The 8,690-nt window shown below is 36.4% G+C and overlaps 1 pseudogene; it reads left to right on the top strand.

The window, feature by feature from the left end:
- Positions 1 to 1,431: 1,431 nt before the first annotated feature.
- LOC127197716 (taste receptor type 2 member 102-like) lies at positions 1,432 to 2,423 on the top strand (annotated as a pseudogene).
- Positions 2,424 to 8,690: the final 6,267 nt, after the last annotated feature.

Below are 8,690 nucleotides of genomic sequence, written 5' to 3'. Positions count from 1 at the left end.
TAGACAAAATTCACTGGGACCATACATAATACATAAGGGCAGTGGTGATCAGCCAGAGATCTTTGAAACTTTGTTAAGCAAAGCCTCTACAACTTGTCCTTATATCTGTGACACTGTTTTCCTATTTTTATTATTAATTATGCTCCCAAGCCCTATTTGTAGTGCCATATGCAAATTAATAGGTGGCTATATACTAAGGCATAAAAAAAACTGCTAGTACCATGTATCCAAAGGAAACAGACTAACTTTGAAAGACATCAACTCACAAAACTCTTCCAATAGACATGGGACTTTAGGTTCTCACCCGTACCTGTGCTGGGATTGTGATTGGCTTCATTTTGTACAGTTCTTGTGCAGATAACTGCAGCTGCTAGGGTGTGATGTATACCACATCCATACTATGTCAACAAGTTGCCATCTCACAGCACTCTCCTCATCCATGCTCTTCTATGAAGTTTGAAGAGCTTTGGGTGGTGGGAAATTGATACATATTACCCACTTACAAGTGAACACAGCCTATTCTCTCTTTGGTGTCTTTTCTATATCCCCAACCCCAAATAACTATCCCTTATGTGCCTGGATTTCAAATTCCTTTATAGGTATTACTAAGACCATAGAAAACAAATAGTAAAGGTGGTAAATATCTTCATGCTCTGAAAATGCTTATTACTAATAAAATATAGACCTTTTAAAATCATGAATTATGTGCTGATGGAAGGAAATTTTTTCTCATAAAGCAACAGGGCAACACATTTCTATAGTCAATATAAAAGTAGTGTTGCAAGTATTTTGTTGACATGAATATTTAATTGGCCACATTTCTTAAATCTATATATTTTCAGAATTTTGTTAACTCTCAAAAAATAGATAACGGAGTAGAAAGGGAGAAGGAGATAGATGGAGGTATCCTGCCTTTTCACACGAATACCTCTTTCTCTTTTGGTTGGCTATATTTCACTCTTAAGTGCTGAAAGTATAGATCCTAAGCAATGGGAAAAACTGAAGTCCTGTGATGCAACGCAAACCTATCTCTTATGTTGCCTGAGTCTTCAGTGCATAGACTGTAGAGCAGAAGCCTCCACTTTCATATTTGTAACTTTGTAACCTGTACCCTTAGAACTAAAGCTGGCCCCACCAAATATTTTTAAGATGAAACAAGTAAAACCATGTAAAACTGTGGGAAAGAATATATCTCGATTAGCATATATGCAAATGTGAGCTTCCCTTAATTCCTAAATCATCTGGTTGATATTTCAGCCCTATGGTGAGGACAAACATGTGCTAACTAAAACACAAAGGAGAACTGCAGAAAAAAATTAATAATAAACTATGTAGATACCAAAGAGGAAATGTTCTGCTTGCTGTATTGTGAGAAACTTCAAAAGGAGCACAAAAAGAGAACAAAGAAGTTAACTGCACATTGCTCCACACATGGATCAGTATGTGACATGTAATACTGCCCTTCACGGCTTTGCCACTACAGTAATACTTGTGGAGTTCATTTTTGGATATCTGAGCAATGGATTCATTGTGCTGTCAACCTTCTTGGATTGGGTCCCTGAGCAAAAGCTTTCCCCAGTGGCTAAAATCCTTCTTCCATGCGTGATTTCAAGAATTATTTTTATCTCGGGAATATGTATTTGGTTAAAACCATATGTAATGTATATTCATTTGTAACTGGAGTATAATTATAAATTGTTTATTTTAGCTGAATATATTCTACTCACTTTAGTTTCTGGCTTGCCTTACTCTCAGCATCTTTTATTTGCTCAGAATAGCTACTGTTCCTGGCCGATCTTTCTCTTCTTGAAATGGAGACTTAAACAATAGAATTTGGGGATACAAATCTGATGCAAATGACCATCATTCTTGAAGAGAGGTTGTATCGATATGGAGAAAACACAAAGAGAAGTCCATGGAAACTGAGTTTGCAGTGCTGACAGACCTGATGTTATTCGACCTGACTATATTCTCTATGACATCGCTTTCATTGGCCTTGATTTCTTATCTCCTGCTAGTCTTCTCTTTGTGGAAACAGCTCCAGAAGATGCAGCTGAATTCCAGAGAACAGAGACCCCTGTACCAAGGCCTATATGAATCCCCTGAGAATTATGATCTCCTTCCTCTGGCTCTAAATTGCATACTTCCTGTCCTTTCTTATATCATTGCTGAGAAGCATCACAGTGAATGGTTCACATTATTTGTATGATAACTTCATTTTTGTATCCATGAGTGCACTAGTTTATTCTGATTCTAGGGAATTCCAAATTAATACAATACAGACTTCTCTTTTGGTGCTGAAGTAGCTGAGATGTGAGCTGAAAGGGCAGGTTAAAAATTCTACTGCTATATTTACATCTACACTTGAATACCCAAATCATGTGCAGTATGAGAAAAGCTATGAACAAAATGAAAAACAATGAGTTTGCAGAAGTGAATGAACTCAAATGGTTTCTGTTGTCATTTGAATATGAGGTTGCCTCTGTGGGTGCATGTGTTTGAACACTTGATCTCCAGTTGGTAAGGCTTTTTCAGCAGGTGGTAGAACTTTCTGATTATGAAATTTAGCATATTCCACTCCTTGGAATATACCCAGAAGATGCTCCAGCACACAACAAGAAAATTTGCTCAACCATGTTCATAGCAGCCTTATTCATAATAGCCAGAACCTGGAAAAAGCCTAAGTGTTCCTCAGTAGAAGAATGGATAAAGAAACTGTGGTACATATACACTCTGGAATACTACTCAGCTATTAAAAAGAAGGAATTCCCAAAATTTGTGGACAAATGGATTGAGCTAGAAATGATCATAATGAGTGAGTTAACCCAGAAGCAGAAAGAGTCAAATGGTATATACTCACTTATATCTGCATGCTAGCCCAAGGGGCATGTCCCACAAAAGCCTTCACTTACCAGGAAACTGGGACAGAGGGGAGGACATCTTATTGGGACTATAGATGAGAGAAGCATGGGAGAATAGCAAAGTAGAAGGATCCAGAGGGTCCTAGAGACCTACAAGTAGAACATTATGATAGACAGAATTGGGCCCAGGGGTCCCGCTCAAACTAAGGCACTAGCTAAGGACAATACAGGCAGTAAACTTCACACCCCTACCCAGATCTAGCCAATGGTCAGAACATTCTCCACAATTGAGTAGAGAGTGGGCTATGACTTCCACACGTACTCTGGTGCCTCACATTTGACCATGTCCCCTGGAGGGGGAGACCTGGTGGCACTCAGAGGAAGCATAGCAGGTTACCAAGAAGAGACTTGATACCCTATGAGCATATACAGGGGAAGGAGGTCCCCCTCAGTCACAGTCATGGGGAGGGGAATAATGGGAAAATGGGAGGGAGGGAAGAATGGGAGGATACAAGGGATGGGATAACCATTGAGATGTAACAAGAATAAATTAATAAAAAAAAAAAAAAGAAAGAAATTTAGCAATGATGCAGAGGACCATATGGGAATATTGAGGATCACCAACCAGCTCTGCTATGGTCCTAACATGGTCAAAACATTTCCCATAAGTGATTTTGGTAATAAAACTGACAAAAAAGTTATTGAAGAAAATTGATCTTACAAAGTAGTGCCACTATTATGATAAATTTGATCATGTAATCAATAGATACTTGAAAAATGTTTGTAGGAGAAATGCAGGAGAGTTTGACAATGAAGGTTAGAAACTTGAGAGTGCTGTAAGTAGAAATTAGTTAGCAATTCTGGTGGATTTTCAAAAGACCAGATTGCCAACAGAAACATAAATACTACAGACTACATGCATGAGGTAACACAGGAGAATAAAATTCCAATCAGGAACTGGGATAGCATTTTATTTTTCTCATGGTCTGAGCATATGAGTAAGGCAGAATTAAAATGAAAGGAACATAAAATCTCACCAATTTGACTAAACATGAGTTGACATGAATAGACATGTCAAAGTGGATAGGGAAAATACCATGAGGCTTCAGCCCTACACAAAGAAATACAGGCAATTAAGGAGTGCTGAGAGTGGAAGAAATAGTCTTTTCCAAGGAAGAGCACATAAACTGGCTATCCAATGCAGCACTGAAAACATACAAATGAGTTCATGCTATATTTAGAAATATGTACATCTATTTATATGCATGTAACATATGTGAATGTACATATGTTTATATTCATGTAAGAATAAATGAAAAAGAAGGCATGAATTTAAAATATAGTAAGGTGGTTGTATGGAATGGATTAGAGAGAGGAAAAGAAGGCAGAAATTATGTACTTGTATAATAATTCCAAAAATAAAATTTAAAATGTAATGGACTACTTTGTTAGATGCAAGAAATTTTAAGACAGCATAGAATTAAAGCTGTGGCAGGGATATTTATCACACACAGCATACATACACACACACACATAAACACACACACACACACACACACACACACACACACACTGAGCCAACTTTTCAGGAGAGTGAAAAGTTGAATAAATAAATATGAAAGCGTATTCATTAGAGAAAGGAAGTATATGTGTTTTTAAATTTGAATACTGATCTGGAACAATGGGTACACACAAAGCAGTGGTAATTATTACAGGCACCAGGTTAACTGAAGAGAAACTGATCAAAGTTCATTTAGGCAATAGTAAAGGTGTTGTGATGACAAGATTTCTCCCACTGAAGGCATTAGGATATAGCACTGAAAGCCCATTTAAAAATATTCACTTTAGAGAAAAGGACTCCTGAGCGGTAGTTAAATAACACAAAACACACTCCATGGTTTTGTTGTTCACTTTCTGATTTCTTTTATTTTGTCTATTTTGAGTTTTGTTTGTTTGTTTTTGTGTTTTGAGAGGAAAAAGAAAATGAAGTTGGGTGAGTAAGGAGATTGGGACGATATGAGAGGAGCTGGGGAAAGGAAGGACTATAATAAAAATGTATTCTGAGAAAAAAAAACTTTTTAGAAAAATACCTAAACCTCAGTGATACATAATTAATATTCACTTTTTGTCATGTATAGGGGAATAAGTGTAAATAAAATGAAAGAGAAATATAACATCATTTAATACATGTAGAAAACAAATTTGAAGATTTAAAGGATATATAATATATAATATAAACTTGAAGAAGGCTTAGAGTGATTCAGTGGCAACTAGCTAACCCAGCATGGATGAGTCCTTAAATTTCATAGCAAAATAAACAAGTAACAAACAAACAAACAAACAAAGTATGCAGAAACAATGTAAAGCAGAAACAAATTTCAACGGAAGAAAAATACAGGCAATAAATGTAGTCAAATTTTTAACAAATTAGTAAACTGACTGATTTTCTTCAGCAATCAGGAAACAGGACACCAACTGTCACCTGCTTATTTTATAAATTTAACCAAGTCAATAGGACAAGATAAAGAAACAGAAGAAGGTGTAAAAGGAAGAAGTCAAATATCCCACTTTGCAAGTCTGATCCTACAGGCAGAAAATTCTAAACGCCTTCTCAGGAGACTCTCAGGTGTGATAAGCAAATTGGTCACAGCAGCAGGGTACCAAGCATCCTAGGAAAAAAACACAGCATCCCCAGCATCCTGTATCCAAAACCATGTTTACCTAGAGCATCAGCAAGACAGTTATACTCACATTGGTTTCAAAACTAAAACATCTATGAATAAAATCACCCAATCCCTGAAAAGAAGTCCACAGTAAAAAAAAAAAAATTTTAAATACCAAAGAAACAAATTAAAGAAAACCACACAAGATCAAAGGCATTGTGATCACGGGTGAAGAAAATTAGCTTAGAGGCAATGGCTATCTTTCAAGAACAGTCTACACTTTAGTGTAATCACATTAAAATTCCCTGAAATAGAAAGGAAAGCTTAAAACTTTTATCAAGGCAGCAGCAGCAGCAGCAGCAGCAGCAGCAGCAGCAGCAGCAGCAGCAACAGCAGCAGCTTCCTGCAAAAGTGACGGGCAGATGTGTGGAGGTGAATAGAGGACAAAAGAGCATCACTATATCATTCTGTTTAAATCTCAAGGCTTTGTGCTGGTAGAAGTCACCATTTTTCTGAGAAAGTAGTTGTTATAATTTATTTGTTATTCACCAGGATGGAACACTTTCAGAGTTCCTCTTTGTCTTGGTTATACCATACAACATGTCTGGAAACTCTGCAACAGTGATCCCACCTGCCAAGTCTGGGCCTTTCCATTATACATTCACAAAGAGTAAGGGAGGCCAAATTCATTAAGTCCATGTCAGGCTTAATAGCAGTGAGTGCTGTAAAGAACGCCTGGTGTTCCTAGTCTGCACTGGTTCACAAAGTCTCTAGGCTTAAGGATAAAGTCCTAGATAGTATGGCTTCGCGCTCTCACTTCTGAGTAATGTTTTTGATTGAAAGCTGTGAAAGGACATGTGAGCACATCCTGAAAATTACTGTAAGTTTTCAGTGTTCATCCCCAGGACAAAAAACTTCCAGACCAACTCTGAGTATTAGATCTCTGAATCGGTTTAGTACGAAGCGAATAAGGTAAGTTTGGTTTTCCATGGTAATGTTTTTTGTGATCATCTTTCATCTCTCTTTACTCTTCCTTTTATAGTATTCCCCACATCTCAAAGCTTCTGGAGCTACTTACATCTAAGCCAGCTCCTTAAGGCCTTATGCTCACTGCTTTGCTGTGCCTGACCTTGGCAGCAGCAGCAGAAGGGAGTCAGTGTGGCCCAGGCACTTGTCCTGCCTCATATATGAGCAGCGGTGAACCAAACTTCAGAGGTTTGAGGACACAATCCTCTCCTGATTTTATTCCTTGCTCCTAAATACCACTTTGGTCATAAGCACTATTTTAAATAATCACACATTATTAAATAAGATAAAGATCCTTTCATCATTCTGTAACCAGTCATTCTGATATTGTTAGGGACTCCATAATCTCTTTACAAAAATATACCTATATAATTTCCCAGGTGTTAGTCAAGTTGGTAATTTAAATATACCTTTTAATCTCATGATCTCCCATTGAAAACCACATTATGTAAACCATGGAATGATAAGTTTTATTTAAATTAATAGTGTTAGACATCAAAGGAAAACAGCTGTCAAGAGTGACTTTGTATATATTTCTATTGGCTTAGTAAGAGTGACCCAGACATTTGCTTGTTTTTATTTAAAATGACAATGTGAACATTGCTAGACTGATAAACAGAAGATTGTCATCATATGTTAAATAATCTAAATAAAACTGTGGGAAGCTGTTGATTCTATATTTTTAAACCTCTACCCTGAACTCTTTTTTTTTTTTTTTTTCTGTTTGATATAAGCCATTTCCAGGGGACCTTCATTCTGCTGTATTGTGTTTCTGCTTCCAATCTTAGGAATTCACCATTAAAATTACCTCCTAATGCCCTATGAAACTTCTCTATATTTTCCTTTAAAAAGAGCTATGGTGATAAGTTTCAATGTACGTAGTGTTTATTAGCTTTCCCCCCATTTTCATTATGTTTTTGTTGTAACATACACATTTATATTATTATGCATAAATAAAATAAACTACATGCAGCAGAAGGACCAAGAGACAGTCTTTGTTCAGAATTACTTCAAGTACTAGGGAATGAAACAGTAATCTACCTGTAATACTCTGTGTCTTCTTATGCAGTGTCTAAAGTTTCTGGTGTATCCATTCAGGCCTTCTTTGGTAACTATTATTGTATTCCTTTTATTGGAAGAGGAACCTAGTGTTTAGTTGTTTCTTTGCCATCTTGACTGAGTAGCTTACTATCATTCAGCTACCTTGCTATCTGTACTAACTGTCTTGGAGCAGAAGTAAGAACTCTGGGTATCCCTTGTGTTGATGGAAGAAGGCATCTTCTGGAAAGATGGAGGCAGAGTGACAAGGATATTGTAGTTCAGGTAAACTTATCCAGTTCAATGTTTGTTTCCTGCTTTCATGTGCACAGATGTAATCACTCAAGTAATTGTATTTATTGTCCTATAAAATGTACCCTCCATGCATTTTAAATATTAACACATCATTAAGCATGAAGTCGGTGCATAATGTGTGTTGAGTAAGAGACTAACGTGAATCAATAAGAGCAAACTAGGAAATTCTAATCCAAACAAAAGCACGCTTATAGGTAATTTTCAGTGTATGCATATGTATGTATTTGTTTATGTGTGAGCATGCATGTCTCCATACACATTAAAGTCTAAACCATGAAATAGATACAATATTAATAATTTAGTAAATAACACAATATTATTAGATGACGTAGTTTGCAGGAATGTTATTGAGTTGTATATACGCACACCTGATGCTATAAGACCCAGCTTTCAAGGATTAAAAGAAGTACCAAATTAGAAAAGACTATGTTAAACGAAGACCATTTTATTGTCTTCTATACACCATTTATTAATAATATATTTCTGCAAAAAAAAAAGAGATATTTAGTCAATGGAAAATTGCAAACGAACCAGGATTTATTTGCATGTCAGTACATTAAAATTCACTGTTTCCTTTCTCTTGACGAGAGGAGCATAACTCCTGTGTATGAGGCACACATGGTGAATGAGGTTCATCTGAGCTGTGAGGGATTTTGCAAGATTTTTTTTACCTAAAAAGTAAACCACTAGCAAATCTTGGTTTTGCTAGCTTGATATTGCATGTGTTCATTTTCACGATGAAAAACATAACTGAATTTTCCTAGATCAGATACAATTTATATTTAGA

This window comes from Acomys russatus, chromosome 13 (assembly GCF_903995435.1).
Source record: "Acomys russatus chromosome 13, mAcoRus1.1, whole genome shotgun sequence".
NCBI classification, from domain to species: Eukaryota; Metazoa; Chordata; class Mammalia; order Rodentia; family Muridae; genus Acomys; species Acomys russatus.
Note: the sequence above shows the minus strand (reverse complement) of the source record. Positions and strands in the feature narration are given on the sequence as shown.